This window comes from Prionailurus viverrinus, chromosome C1 (genome assembly GCF_022837055.1).
Source record: "Prionailurus viverrinus isolate Anna chromosome C1, UM_Priviv_1.0, whole genome shotgun sequence".
NCBI lineage: Eukaryota > Metazoa > Chordata > Mammalia > Carnivora > Felidae > Prionailurus > Prionailurus viverrinus.
The window spans coordinates 55,632,197-55,647,382 of record NC_062568.1 but is presented as its reverse complement, the minus strand read 5'-3'; the positions used below and the strand labels follow the sequence as shown (position 1 = coordinate 55,647,382).

Genomic DNA, 15,186 nt, shown 5'->3' with positions numbered 1-15,186 from the left:
GTAGGGGCGGGGTGGGGGGGGGAGGAATAGAATACTAAGCAGGCTCCATGCTATCAACAGAGCCCAATGTGGGGCTCTATCCCATAAACTGTGAGATCAGCCTGAGATGATATAAAAAGTTGGACGCTTAAATGACTGAGTCACCCAGGCACCCCAAAAGTGAAAGTCCTTTCTACTCCCATTATCTAGAGCTATCTGCTATTAACACTTTCATTTGGATATTTCAGACATTTTCCTGTGCACATATCAATGCAATTATAACATATGCATATCTTTTTGCCTTAAAAATTGAATTGTACTGTAACTACAGTTATACCAACTTCTTTTTTTTTTACTTAAACGTCTTTCATAGATACTCTGCTGTAAGAGTACTTACAGATCACAGCAAGATATGCATTAATTAAAAACAACTGGACTTGTTTATGTGACTATGTAGACATAATAAATCATACATAAAAGCAGTAACACTGTAGACAGTGTCAAACTATAACACACTTCATCTTTCTGTTTTTGGAATGTTAGTGAGAATTAGCCATTCTGGTGTTCCTTGCCCTGAACTTTTTCATAATCTGGGCCCCAGAATGAGGGTAACTTTATTCCTTGAAGTAGCTCTCTATTAGCTATTCTGATGAATAAATACTCATCGTCAGTAAGCTAATATGTAACCCTTCCTGATTTTATATTTAGGTATATGTAGTTTTAAATTTTGCTTAATGCTTACATAGTGTGTGTCAGGCACAGTTCTAAACACATTTCAAACTGAAACTCACTTGATTCTTTTAACAACTATATGAGGTAGCTACCATTATCCCATTTTCATTTCTTTGCGGTTTTTCTATCTACACAATTACATTATCTGACAAAAGTGGGCGTCTTATTTTTTTCTTTCTAACCTTTATGCCTTTTATTTATCTTTCCTGCCTTGTACTGTTGAGGACCTCCAGCACAGGGTGAATAGAATTGGTGAGAGTGGACATCCTTTCCTTGTTACTGATCTTGGGGAAAAGCATTCAATATGTTACCACTAAATAAGATAACTACAGATTCTGTAGTTAAATAAGATAAAACAGATTCTGTTTTTAGTTTGCTGAAAGTTTTGATCATGAATTGGTATTGAATTTTGTCAGACTCTTTTCTGAGTATATTAACATTCTATATGGTTTTTCTCTTTTATTCTGGTAATAGTATCAATTATAATAATTGGTTTTTAAATGTTAAAACTGTATTACATTCCTGAGATAAGCCCTACTTGGTCATGATGTAAAACAGGATGATTATCTTTATATATTACTCGATTTTATTTGCTAATATTTGCTAAGAATTTTTGTGTCTATATTTGTAGACACTGAGCCATAATTTTCTTTTCTTATAGTATCTTTTTCAGATTTGGTATCAGGATTATGCTGGCCTCATACAATGAGTTGGGCAGGGTTCCATCCTGCTCAGTTTTCTCAAAAAAGTTTGTGTAAGATTAACATTCTCTCTTCCTTGAATATGAAACCATTTGTGCTGGAATTTTCTTTATGTGAAGGATGTTGGTAGTATATTCAATTACTTTAATAAGGATTGAGCTGTTAAGACTTTTAATTTCATTTTGTGTTGCTTTTGGTAAATTCTATTTTTCGAATGTGTCCATTTTATCTAAATTCCCAAGTTCACTGACACAAAGTTGTTTATCATACTTATTATCCCTCAATATAGTCGGGTCTGTAGAGACATCTTTTTCATTCTTGATACTGGTAGTTTGTATTCCCTCATTTTAGTTTTATTTCAGTCTAGCTAGGAATTTGTCAAATTTGTTGATCTTGCAATGAACGAACTTTCAGTTTTCTTGATTTTCTCTATTGCTTTTCTGTTTTTCTATTTCATTGATTTATGCTCTTTTAAAAAACAGTTTTCTTTTTTCTATTTCCTTTGGATTTGTTTTTTATTCTACCTTCGCAGAAACTTGGGTCATTGCTTTTATACCTTCATCCTTTTCTTTTTATTTTTTTGTGTGGGTTTTTTTTTTTTTTTTTTTTTGAGAGAGAGAGAGAGAGCAGGGGAGGGACAGAGGGAGAGGGAGAGGGAGAGGGAGAGAGAGAATCTTAAGCAGGCTTCCTGCCCAGCACAGAGCCTGACATGGAGCCAGACATGGGGCTGGATCTCATGATGGTGAGATCATGACCTGAGCTGAAATCAAGAGTTGGGTGCTTAATTGACTAAGCCACCCAGGAGCCCCTACCTTTATCCTTTTCTACTATAAGCATTTACAGCTATAAATCTCCCTCTAATTACTGAACTATGGCACACGAATTTTGATATATTGCGTGCTCATTATTATTTACTTCAAAATATCTTTGCTGCGATTTCTTCATTTTCTTTTTCAAAAAAATTTTTTTAGTGTTTGTTTATTTTTGAGAGAGGGGAGACAGAGTGTGAGCAAGGGAGGGGCAGAGAGAAGGACACACAGAATCAGAAGCAGGCTGGAGGCTCCGAGCTGTCAGCACAGAGCCTGACATGGCACTTGAATCCACAAACGGCAAGATCGTGACCTGAGCTGAAGTGGGACACTTAAACAGACTGAGCCACCCAAGCGCCCCTGACTTCTTTGAAGTTGTTATCAATTTCTAAATATTTGGGGTTTTCTGGATATCTTATTGTTACTATTTTTAGTTTAATTTAATTATAGTCGGAAAACATATTTGGTAGAATTTCATTCGTTTGAAATTTATTGAGACTTGTTTCTAGCACACCAAATTGTCTATCTTGGTGAATGTACCATGTACACTTGAAAAGAATGTGTATTCTGCAGTTGTTGGGTGCAGTGTTGTGTAAATGGCAATTAGGTTAGTGTAGTTGATAGTGATATTGAAGTCTTCCCTGTTCTCACTGTTTTTTGTTTTGTTTTGTTTTTGTCTTGTTGTTCTATTAATTACCAAGAGAACAGTCTTAAAATCTCCAACTACGATTTTGGATTTGTCTATTTATTCACTAATTCTGTCAATTTTGTTTCAAAATGCTCTATTTTTAGGCGCATATCCACTTACTATTTTCTTCTTTCAGATGCCTTTTTTTTTTATCATTATCAAGTGTCTCTTTTTATGTCCAGTAATACTCTTCACCTTGAAATCTAGTTTATATGATATTAATATAGTCACTCCAGCTTTCTTATGCTTTCTCTTTTTCCATGCATTTATTTTCAGACTATCTGTTCCATGTATTTAAATGTTACGGAGAGCATACTTAGGAGTTTTAATTTTTTATGCATTCTAGCAATTTCCATTTTTAATTGGAGTGTCTAGTCTGTTTACATTTAATATAATTGTTTATATGATTGGGTTTAGATTTACAAGTTCTCTATTTTTTTCCTCTTTGTCCCATCTACTTTTTTGTTCCTCTCTCTTCCTTTCCTGACTTATTTTGGATTAATTGAATATCTTTTAGAATTCTGCATTAGTTTGGTTTTTTAGAAAGCAGGTGCCAAGGTGAAGTTACAAGTGCTAGAGATTTGCAGGGTGCAATACCATCAAAAGATAAAGAGGAGAGAGAGCAGGTATCTGACATCTGTGAAAGGAGGAACAAAAAAGGAGGATAGGGTAGAAAGAACCTTAAACTGCACTGTGATTTTGAGAAAGTTTCTGCCAGCCTGATGGAGGATTTTGATCAAAGATTGCTGATAGATGAATATTGCACTGGGCAGAATCGGCCAAGTGCTCATATCCCTGTCATGGTCAGTTATTGGCTAACTGCAAAGAACATAGCTTTGATTCACTCACGGTGGATCCCTAAGGTGCTGCCATTAGATGCTGTCAGCTAACCACACTCCTCACAACTGTCAAGTTTCTTCTAGAAGGGAGATCCAGGTGAGGCAGGTATCTTCATGGCTGCCTCAATTTCCATTTTAATTTTTTTATTGACTTTTTAATTGTATCTCTTTGCATTAATTTTTAGTGGTTGCTCTAGAGAGTACCATATATATTTTTAGCTTTTCACATTCTGCTTAGAGGTAATATTGTACTGCTTCATGTCAAGCACTGGAACATTGCAACAGCATAGTTTCATTTACTGGCTCCATCTTTTGTGCTATATTGTCATCATGCTTATGTTATAAGCCCCACAACATAGTGTTATAATAACACTATAGTTTTTATAGTTTATAGAAAATAGTTTTATGTCTTTTAAAGAATTTCAAAGGAGTGTGTGTGTTTGTGTGTGTGTGTGTTTTACACTTACTCACATATTTCCCATTTACCATTTTCAGTGGTCTTCATTCCTTTCTCTTTCTGTAGGTCCAAATAACCTTTTGTAGAATTTATTTTTATCCTGTAGAACTTTCTTCAACATTGAAAATAGTTTAAATCTGCTGGCTATTAAGTCTTTGAGGTTTTGTTTTTCTGAAAGTGTCTTCACTTAACCTTCATTGTCGAAGAATATTTTTGCCAGATATAGAATTCTAGCTTGACTGTTGTTGCTCCTGTTGGCACTACAAAGATGTCATTCTTTTATCTCTGAGCCTACATTATGTTTGAAGAAAAATTAGTGTGGTTTTATCCTGTGTGTGATATGCCATTTCCCCTGGTTGCTTTCAAGATTTTCTCTTTGTCTTTGAATTTTAGCACTTCCAATATGTGCCCTGGCATGGGTTTATATTTTGTTTTATCTTTATTTATCCTGTTTGGAGTTGGCAGAGAGTTTTGAATTTGTAAATTTATGTCTGTTTTTACAAATTTGGATTATTATTTTTTCAGAATTCTTTTCTTGCCTATTCTCTCTTCACCCTTCCTTCTGGGATTTCAATTACACATGTGTTAGACATGCTATTATATCCCCCTGGACCTTGAGGCTTTGTTCATTCTTAAAGTTCTTTTCTCTATTTCTCAAATTGGATAATTTATATTGTTCTATCTTTAAGTTCACTGGTAACTTTTTACTATTTTTTTTCTCTAATCTGTTGTTAGGTCATCCAGTAAATTTTCTTTTCAAATTTTTCTTTGGGTTTAGAATTTCCAATTGGTTCTTTTTATAATTTCTCCTTCTCTGCTGAAATTTCTTTTATATCCTTTAGCATAGTTACAGTAACTGCTTTAAAAATCCTTGTCTACTAATTCCAGTATCTTCATAATCTGGGAGTACGTCTCTGTGGATTCTCTTTTCTTTTGAGAATGGGTTTTCCTGTTTCTTTGCATATCTAGTAATTTTGGAATGTACCTTAGACATTGTGAGTGACATAGAGATTCTAAATTCTGTCATATACTTTTAAAGAGAATTGATTTTCTATTTTAGCAGGCAGTTAATTTAATGGAAGTCAGATTCCAACTTGGTCTTCCCTGTGATGGACATTAGCAGAAATATGCTTAGTTCTTGTCATCTTTGCTGGGATACTTGAGGTCTGCTCCACATATGTATAGTATTGGGAGTAGTAAGAGATTTTCTCAGATTTTATGTACTGAATTTGAGGCTTCTCCTCTGTGGTTGTCTTCTCTCTGGGATTTCCTCCCACATTTCATAGCTGCTGTCATCTCTGATTTCTTAGCTACAACATGCCAGAGATCTAGCTACCACGTGGAACTGACTAGGTCTCCCATTACACAAAAAGCTATAAAACATGAGTAATGTATCAAGAGCCATTTTTTCAAGTGTTATCTTCCCCTTTCACTCCTGCCTGCTCTTGGTCACTCTCCAGTGCCTTCAGATAGCTGTGTTTTTTTTGTTTTTTTTTGTTTTTTTGTTTTTTAATTAAAAAAAATTTTTTTTCAACGTTTTTATTTATTTTTGGGACCGAGAGAGACAGAGCATGAACGGGGGAGGGGCAGAGAGAGAGGGAGACACAGAATCGGAAACAGGCTCCAGGCTCTGAGCCATCAGCCCAGAGCCTGACGCGGGGCTCGAACTCACGGACCGCGAGATCGTGACCTGGCTGAAGTCGGACGTTTAACCGACTGTGCCACCCAGGCGCCCCCAGATAGCTGTGTTTTTAAAGGTTTTTTTTTTTTTAAGTTTATTTATTTTGAGAGAGAGGGTGAGGCGGGGGGGAGAACATGAGTGGGGAGGTGCAGAGAGAGGAGAGAGAGAATACCAAGCAGAATTTGCCCTGTTAGCACAGAGCCCAGCATGGGGCTTAATCTTGCAAACTGTGAGACCATGACCTGAGCCAAAATCAAGAGTCAGCTGTTTAGCCAACTGAGCCACCCAGTTGCCCCTGTTTTTTAATATTTTAATCCAGAGTTCATGATTGTTATCTGTGAAAAGGTTGGTCTGATAGGAGTTATTTTTATGACCAAAAGCAGAAGTCTGTTATCCCCCTTTATAGATGAATTTAAAGACACACTACATTAAGCTTACGTACATTACCCAAGGTCATACAATTGGTAAGTGGCAGGGCTGTGATTTGAACACAAGTAGTTTGGTTCTAGAGTCTTAGGATTTGGTCCAAGGGTACACTTCAATGATATGAATTTTTAAGACAATGGCAGGAAGAATAGTAAATATTCTTGGACTCATGGAGCCTTCTGGTGTTAAGTCCTTATGCATTGGACCGTTCTCAAGATCTCATTACTCAGTGGATACTTCTCATATCTTTGGGTGTGTACATTATTTCATGTACAAAGCTTACACACAAGTTGTATTAAAGGATTATGTTGTTTTTGGTTAATTGGAAAGTAGATCTTTAGTTATGAGAAATTTCATATTTTCAGGGTTCTGTGATGTACTCCTTGGGCCGCCTTACTTAGAAACTGGTGTAGTTTATCATGTCGTTCTTTTAGTGATTAAAATAAAGAGAACTTTTGAAGGAAAGTAATATCAACAGTAATATAATGAATGTTTAAAAATTATTTATTGATGAAATTCAAAACCACAGTAATGGGATAGTTGACTTTTAAGAAGGTAAGTTTAAGATAGATTTAGCTGATGTGAACCATAGACCTTGGAAGCATAACAGTAAGACCAAACTTGGGGCACCTTGGTGGCTTAGTCAGTTAAGCGTCCAACTCTTGGTTTCAGCTCAGATCATGATCTCATGGTTTCATGGGTTCAAGTTCTGCATCAGGTTCTGCACTGGCAGCACAAAGTCTCCTTGGATTCTGTCTCCCTCTCTCTGCCCCTCCCCAACTCATGCTGTCTCTGTCTCTCTCAAAATAAATGAATAAACTTAAAAAAAAAAAAAAAACTTGAGCAGTACTATTCCTTCTTGATTGTTTCCCTTTTTCTCCTCTGGACTAAGTAGTTTCAGTTAACATTCATGAAATGATTCGTTTCATCTTATCCCTGTAGCCCTTGATTTTATCTTCACTTTGCATTTTAGAGCCTGGCTGGCTTCATGTTGATTTCACCATAGTTTGTAAGCTGATTTGTAGTGAAATCTTATTCACGTATGTTACTTTCAAACTAAAGGGAAGGGCCTATGTATTTGATTTTGGAATTCTCTCGGCATCCCACACCAGTGCTCGGATACCGCAGTCAAGCTGATTGGCCAGTAAAGAGCAGGGGTTCAATACTTGATTGATTGATGGTTCTGAATTCCAGCCACTCAGTTCTGGGAAGGTGGGCTTATCTTCTGAGTTTAATAAAACTGAGTCCTTGAAGGCCGTGATAAAGATTTTGGCTTTCATCCTAAGAGTAACGGGAAGCAATGCAGAGTTTTAAGCAGTTGAGCGACAAGCCCAGATTGGAATTTTTGAAATAATTACTCTGGATGTATGTGGAGCAGTTTAATATAACCCAGTTCTAGAGTGTAGAAATTAATGTAAAAGATTAAATTTTAACCCAGAGATACAATCTAGAAGAACTAAACCCCAGATAGTCTTCAAGCAGAACCCCCAAGTGTTATTTCTCTCAACTACAATTTTGAAGAATATTGAGAAGCAGAAAGTTTGAGACTGACTTTTTCTTTGGCAGGGGGGTGTGTGGGGGAGAGTCAAGGGCCTAGAATGTGAGTATTTTGCATTTCTGAAAAGAGACTTTATTTTTACAATGAAGTATTAAAGCAATATGAATATCAAGGAATTAGGGAATTGAATATCAAAAAGCTACTAAAAATGACAAGTCTATATTTTATGCCTTTATGGAAAATATATGTCATAATTTATTAACTTGAAAAAGCAAAATTAAAAATGTAATATAATTATGAAAACAATCATGCTTTCTCTTAACAAAAATACACAAAAATAGAGATGAAACTTGTTATACTTTGTTATCCACCAAATCCTGTTGCTTAACAGCTGTTAAAAAGTTATGTTGCTTAAAATGAGAAAACAAACCTAATATTTCAGTAATCATTGGAAATCTGAGTTAAAAGCATTGAGATGCTGCTAAGAGAGCAAAATTTTCGAGAGATAAAAATGTACTCTGACATGTTTCTTCTTCCCAAACATTTGTGGAGATTGAAAAAATTCCAAATGTGTCTTGAAGAAAGGAATTGACACCTCCTGAATTAAATACAGTGTTTGGCTCCTGCTTCAGACAGTATTTATTGGTAGGTTATAACAAGGTTAATAACAATTTGTTTGCTTGATTCCCCCAAAGTTTTGTAGGATTTTGTACTTCTTGTATATAACTTGCCAAATCATAGCACTCATATTCCTCATTAAAATTAACATTAAATTATGCATATGTAAAACAAACCTGGGTGGAAAAAGAAAGATTTGTCAGTAAAAAAAAGTCAGCAGAAGGTGCCCTAACAGTGGGCAATGAGTGGGGTATCAAGTTACTCTGTTTTTTGTAAACAGTGTCAATTCTGTATTCTGGGCTGAAAAACCTGGCAAATGACAGCTCTCCCTCGTATTTCCTGAGGTCATTTCGTACCATTTTAAAGGATAAATCATAAATAGACCTTTGAACTAAGACAGTCTCGCTGGACCTATCCTTTTGCGACTAACTTCCAGTCTCAATGGGATATTGAAGGGGAGGCTCGATAGAATACACAGTGGAATCCTTGTCCGGGAATGACTGCCTGGCAATTGTTTCATGGAAAACAGGGAGGGGTGGGGGACAACAACCCTGCTCTGTTCACTGGCTCTTTAATTTAGATTACCAATGATAAAGCCGGGGCTACGGCTAAAGAAAGGTAGGATGCATACGCAGAAACATTAGTGCTAATATGCTGCAGAAAGACAAGATAAATCAGCCTAGCTCTCATACATCACTGAGGGAGAAGCTGATTGCAACTTGACCATGTGCCTGAGTAGTCCCATCAGTGAGAAGAGCAGAACATGGATTAAAAAAAACTAGAATGTACCCTTAGGGCTACTGCCGTGCTGGACCTGGGAGAAGTGTCTGGTGTAAGTTTCAGCTTGTTTTATCCACGTATTTACCAGTGTGTTCCCATGCGGGGAGCTTGTTTCTCTTTCTGTGTTTTCATGGAAGCTTCAAGCATGTTTATTTACAGTCGTAGACTTCATTTTCTATGGATATAATATCAACCTAATAAAGTTCTTCATAGAGGACAGTTTAGCCCCGTGTTTATCCAGGAGAGAAATGTGAGAAAGTGATGGTTATCCTTACTGTCCATAGGAAGCCTGTGGGTGAGTTTTGTTTTTTGTTTTGCTTTTTGTTTCGTGGGGAGGTGAGGGTTACAAAGGTGGTTTTTAAACTAAAAATTCAGTTCTTTTGCCATTCACTTAAAAAAAAAAATGCAGTGGTAACCCAGCATTTCTTTCCTCCTGTGGTCTTTTGTTTTGAAAAACTGTGTTTGAATATGTAAGCCAGACTGCTTGGAATGCATTATATTTTATGACTGGGATGTTTGTATTGTTTCATATCTGTTATTAGACAAAATAATCATAAAGGGTGTTTTCTATGGACCTTTTTATATTCCAAAATTAAGTACAGATGGCAATTTCCAACAGTTTTAAAAATTTGTCAATTATTTAATTTAGCATCACTTAAGCATCTGCACAGGGAGAAAGCTGAGATGGTACAGAAGCTGAATAAGCATTGATTGCTCGTCTGAATTGCATCTTTAAAGTTTTCGCCTCAAATCTCTGATTTCACAGTTTATTTTTACCAAATTAGATTATCATATTTCATTATCAAGACTGCAAATGGGTGGAACTCTCTCAGATATCCTACATTTCCCGTTAGAACAGCGCGTAAAGCGCCTGCTGATTGTTACTCTGAGGGAAATTCTCATGCCGGCTCCCCGAGAAGATGGCTTAAATAATGCATGGGTAAGAGTGAAGCAAGATGGAATTTATGGCCCAGACACTGAGTTCGGGCTTTTGTTCAGACGAAAGACTACACAAGTGTGAGCATATTAACATACTCTGAGGCTCCAGGGGAAGGGCGTAACTGAATGAAATTAGTGGCCACATGGTACTGTCCACGTTATTTCAAAACAAGCTTTAAAACAGTCCACCAAGCCTAAAGTGTGGTTTGAGGAGCTGAGGAAGGGGAAACTTGAAGTGTCAGTTGCAAACAATTCCCTGACTGAAAATTCCATGGGATAGACATAGGAAGTGAGTGTTCTGTAGGGGGAGGGTGGCCCTAGAGAGAATGGATGAGTGACTGATGAAAAGCAGCATGGTGGTCTTGTTAGTAAGGAATAAACCTTGACCAGACTGCAGCATTCTATATATTATGTCTTCCATCTTGTCCTAATTAGAGGAATATGTCTGCTGAATCCTAATCTCTTTAATTGTTGATAGAGCAGGCATGCGATTTGCTATAAATACACATGAGCATTCATTTCTGAAATAATGGCTGTTGCCAAATATATTAGACCAACAGGAGTGCTGGACTAGGGAAGGCTGTGCTGAATAGTTGAGTTTTGGAGGTAATGGACCAGTTGAGAATCATTGCACAGCTGGGCCAGCAGCTGCACCCAGTGCTCTGTCAAGTTTGGCCTCCAATTTCCTTGAACTTGTCCTTGTTTGCCAAAATGATGAACATAGCAAGAGCTCGTTTCAAATGAGCCTGCTGCAAGCAAAAAAGACCCTTTCCAAGGAGTCTTTGTCAAGGTGTGTAGTCAACAGTAGCAGTGGCCAAATGAGGTATTGATTAGGGAATGGGAAGTTTGAATAGTCATAAAAATAAAAACCGAAGGCAAAGTGGTAGAATGAGGTAAGCTGGCAGAAGACCAGAGTACATTAAAAGGCTGTATTGGGTCATCACTGTCCTAACTAAAGGACATATGGAAAAATCCCATAATAATATCCAGCAATAATTATCTTGTAGTTAGGAAAAATAAATAGGCCTGTGGGTTGGAAGGCAGCCCAGTAATCTCAACGCCTTTTTTCCTAACATTGTATTGTTCTGATATTCCTTGGGACTGGGTCAAGAGGAAGTGTCGTAGAGAGCATTTTATATTAAGAAGCAGTGACTAAACAATGCGATTAGTGGCAAGCCAAAATAAGAGTAGCAAGGACTTTCCTTCAATTTCTTGGTCCTGGCTTGAGCAAGTATTTATTTAGCATGTACTAATTACCCAGCATGTTCTAGATACATACTCTAACCAAGTAGATTATAAACTTTTTGAGAGCAGACATGTGGATTTATACTTCTCCTGTATAAATCCTATTTCTTGAAAACCATTATCTTGTTATGGTAATCATTGCAAGTCTGTCTACTTTCTTGACTTTGAAGAGGTTAAATATCAAATCTTTGCTATGCAAAGGCTTTATTTTCCCCTTCCAACAAAGGTGACTCTCCTCTCTTAAGATTTGAGAGCTTGTGACTTGACCACTCACAAGTTAGGTGATTTGCGACAAAATACCCCCCAAGAGAGTCTGTTTCCTCTTGTGTGAAATGAAGAAAGTAACCCTCATCCTGCAGGACTGTGAGAAGGAGACGTGCCTAGTGCACAGGCAGTGCTTTCCTCCTTCATAGAAGATAAGCAGGATAAGTCACCATACAGACTGAGTGCGTGCTGGCCATGGAGGTGGAGGTAGATGTGGGGAGGGAATGAGGAGGGTAGCGGGAAAGCTGGCTCAGAATCTGGAGCAGAACCTTTGATGAGAATATGACCTGAGGCAGCATGGTGCCAGTGGAAATGCAGAGGAAAGGATGAATCTGAAATATATTTTAAAGGGAAAATTGACAGAATGTGGCAGCTGCTTATATTAAAGTAAAGTGAAGAAGAAGATTATAAAGAAGGAACAACCATGAGGGCTGAGAGCCAAGATTATGGGTTTGTGATAATGGCAGGTTCGGGTGTGTGCGTGTGTGTGTGTGTGTGTGTGTGTGTGTGTGTGTGGTTTGTTCTCCAAACCCTCCAAAGCTGAAACAATACAGTTCTTCAGGGACTTGTAAACCAAGAAGACATAAGAAGAGAGAAGAGGAAATTGGAGTGCCTAGTTAACTTATGTAAAAGGAAAGGGAAAAAAATCAATAATAAACCAATAATATAGGACTAACGCTGACAATAGAGTGAGAATTCAAAGGAATTGCCTAAAATGGCAAATCTATGTTTGGAGTTTTTCCCAGACAAGACCCACAATCTGCAAATAATAAGGCTCTTCTGCAATCTTGGAACTTATTTAAGTTTTCCTGAGTTAAAAAAAAATGCCACTGAAAGGATACAAATAGTGTCAGGATTGGGAAGAAAAAGAGCATGAGGAATGGAAATTCTCAAAATAGCTTGGTTTTGAAGAGGAGATGGAAGCCAAAAGATAGCTGGTTGACCTTTCAGAACTTAACCATTCATTATGACTTGTCAGAAAGTTTGACAACTGTTATTCCTTAAATAATTTATTGTGATTTTTCAGGAAATTGAAGCCAAACCACCAACTAGCAAATAGGTTGTGGTCAAATGCTCATTTGCAAATCCTTTATCAGAACAGTGTTGTAAACATCCTTGGGTTACTTTTCAAAAGTCTACACAACTCATCCTACAGTAGAAATCATGTACATTTGCAATAAAAAATTAATAGCAAAAAGACTTTTATGTTAATAATTAAAACATAAGCAGTAAGAATAAGAATGGAAAATGTTTTGAATGCCGGTACTTGGAGAAGTGCAGCTTAATTACAAGATGGTATGGGATGTGGCTATTTTAAAATTGATGCCCACTTTCACTGACTTTAAGAGACTTTGATTTCTTTAATCTTGAAATGTAGGGATTTCCTTGTCCTCCTTGAACTTTACCTTTTTTAAAAAAAAATTTTTTTGGGCACCTGGGTGGCGCAGTCGGTTAAGCGTCCGACTTCAGCCAGGTCACGATCTCGCGGTCCGTGAGTTCGAGCCCCGCGTCAGGCTCTGGGCTGATGGCTCAGAGCCTGGAGCCTGTTTCTGATTCTGTGTCTCCCTCTCTCTCTGCCCCTCCCCCGTTCATGCTCTGTCTCTCTCTGTCCCAAAAATAAATAAACGTTGAAAAAAAAATTTTTAAAAAAAAAATTTTTTTTAACGTTTATTTATTTTTGAGACAGAGCATGAACAGGGGAGGGGCAGAGAGAGAGGAAGACACAGAATCTGAAACAGGCTCCAGGCTCTGAGCTGTCAGCACAGAGCCCGACACGGGGCTCGAACTCACGGACCGTGAGATCATGACCTGAGCCGAAGTTGGACGCTTAACTGACCAAGCCACCCAGGCGCCCCTACTGAACTTTACCTTTAATAATACCTGCCATCACCAGGATTGTTTTCACACATTGAAAAAGGAAAGGGAATATGGATAAGATTAAAAGGGGAAGAAGGAAGGAGGGATACCGAAGGTAACTGGAACAAAAGTTAAAAGAAAGAGGAGAAAGAGCAGGTTTGAAGAATGAGTGAGAAAGATATTGCATGAAGGGAAGTTGAGGGAGTCCTGGCATTGAAAAGAGGAGTATGTTGCTCTTAAGGAGTAAGAAATAAGGGAGACCACTGGGCCTAATAGCTTGCTGGATCAGCCACTAGGGGGTGCTTAAGACTCAGACAAGTTGTTTCTTGAGTTGCGATGCCACTCATGTGATGGGTAGACCTGGGGATGGGAACTTTTGGTCCTCTTAAGTTTCCCCTTTTAGCCCCCTCTTGTCATCTCTGCCTTCCCTATTCAGTGTGGATACCGTGGCCTATCATTTCAACCACCCTCTTACCAATATTTTCAGTTCTCTCGTTCATCCATTTAATAAAGATGTGTTGAATAATTCCTGTTTGTCAGGCATTGTAGTATTAGATACTCAGAAATGAATAAAACAGATATATGCCAGCCCTTGGCACCTACCAGGCCAAATAAATACCAACCTTTAATCAAAGCAGTTGTGTTCTTTCTCCAGCCTCCAACCAGATGGCTAAGCACTGCTTGAGGAAATCATGTTACTGTCCAGATTGATGCTGTGATCACTTTATGACCTCCAATCTCAATTGGACCTCTCACTATAGCCCAGCAATCCTTATATAGTTTTCTAATATATTCCTGAAATTCTCTTCCCAATACCTATTTGAAGACTTTTCAACTTTTCTCCAATCTTTGACCAAATCACATCAGTAGATATAGCCTTACCTCTTGGCATTCAGGATTTCAACTTCTTGCCACCAAATCTATTACCTGCATAACCCCAATTAAACCAATTGCCTTGAGTACAGTTCAACATGGTGAAAGTCAAATCTGACTCCCCAAAGCCTTGGAAGGCAATGAAAGTCTTTACTGAAAATTTCTTGAGGAGTCAGCCATGAACAAGAGGGGGAACTAATCCCAGAACACATAGCCGGATTTCCTAAAAATTGTTTTTATATGTCTTTCTCCCCCAAAGTCTGGCTTCTCATGGCAGCCATCAATTTACAGATGCTCCTGACTTAGGGTGGTTCACCTTAATGATTTTGTGACTTTACAATCATGTGAAAGCAATATGCATTCAGTAGAAACCAAACGTTGAATTTTGACTTTTGATCGTTTCCCAGGCTAGGGATAGGCAGTACCATATTCTCTTGTGATGCTGGGCTCCCAGTTGCCATGTGATCACAAAGGTAAATAACCAATACACTTACACCCATTCTGTGTTTCACTTTCAGTAAAGTAGTCAATAAATTATATGAGATATTCAACACTATATTATAAAACAGGCTTTGTATTAGATGATTTTGCCCAACTGTAAGCTAATGTAAGTGTTCTGAGAACGTTTAAGGTAGGCTAAGCTAAGCTATGATGCTCAGTAGGTTAGATGTATTAAATGCAGTTTCAACTTCCATTGGGTGTATTAACCTGTTGATAACTTACGATAACCTTATCATAAGTTGAGGAAGATATATATACTCTTTTTCTGTCCTCCTTCTCTGCCTCTTCCCCTGCCCCCA

At 37.7% G+C, this 15,186-nt stretch overlaps 1 protein-coding gene across 10 annotated transcripts in view; it reads left to right on the top strand.

The window, feature by feature from the left end:
• Window positions 1–15,186, top strand: part of RAPGEF4 (Rap guanine nucleotide exchange factor 4) — a 294,734-nt gene that overhangs the window by 104,887 nt on the left and 174,661 nt on the right. Inside the window, exon 1 of one of the 10 annotated variants that reach the window (XM_047871394.1) lies at window positions 9,140–9,260. The exons of the other annotated variants lie outside the window; for them this stretch is intronic. The gene's annotated coding sequence lies outside the window, so the exon portion shown is untranslated. Of the gene's footprint in view, window positions 1–9,139; window positions 9,261–15,186 lie in introns of those variants that run through there. 10 annotated transcript variants of the gene reach the window in all.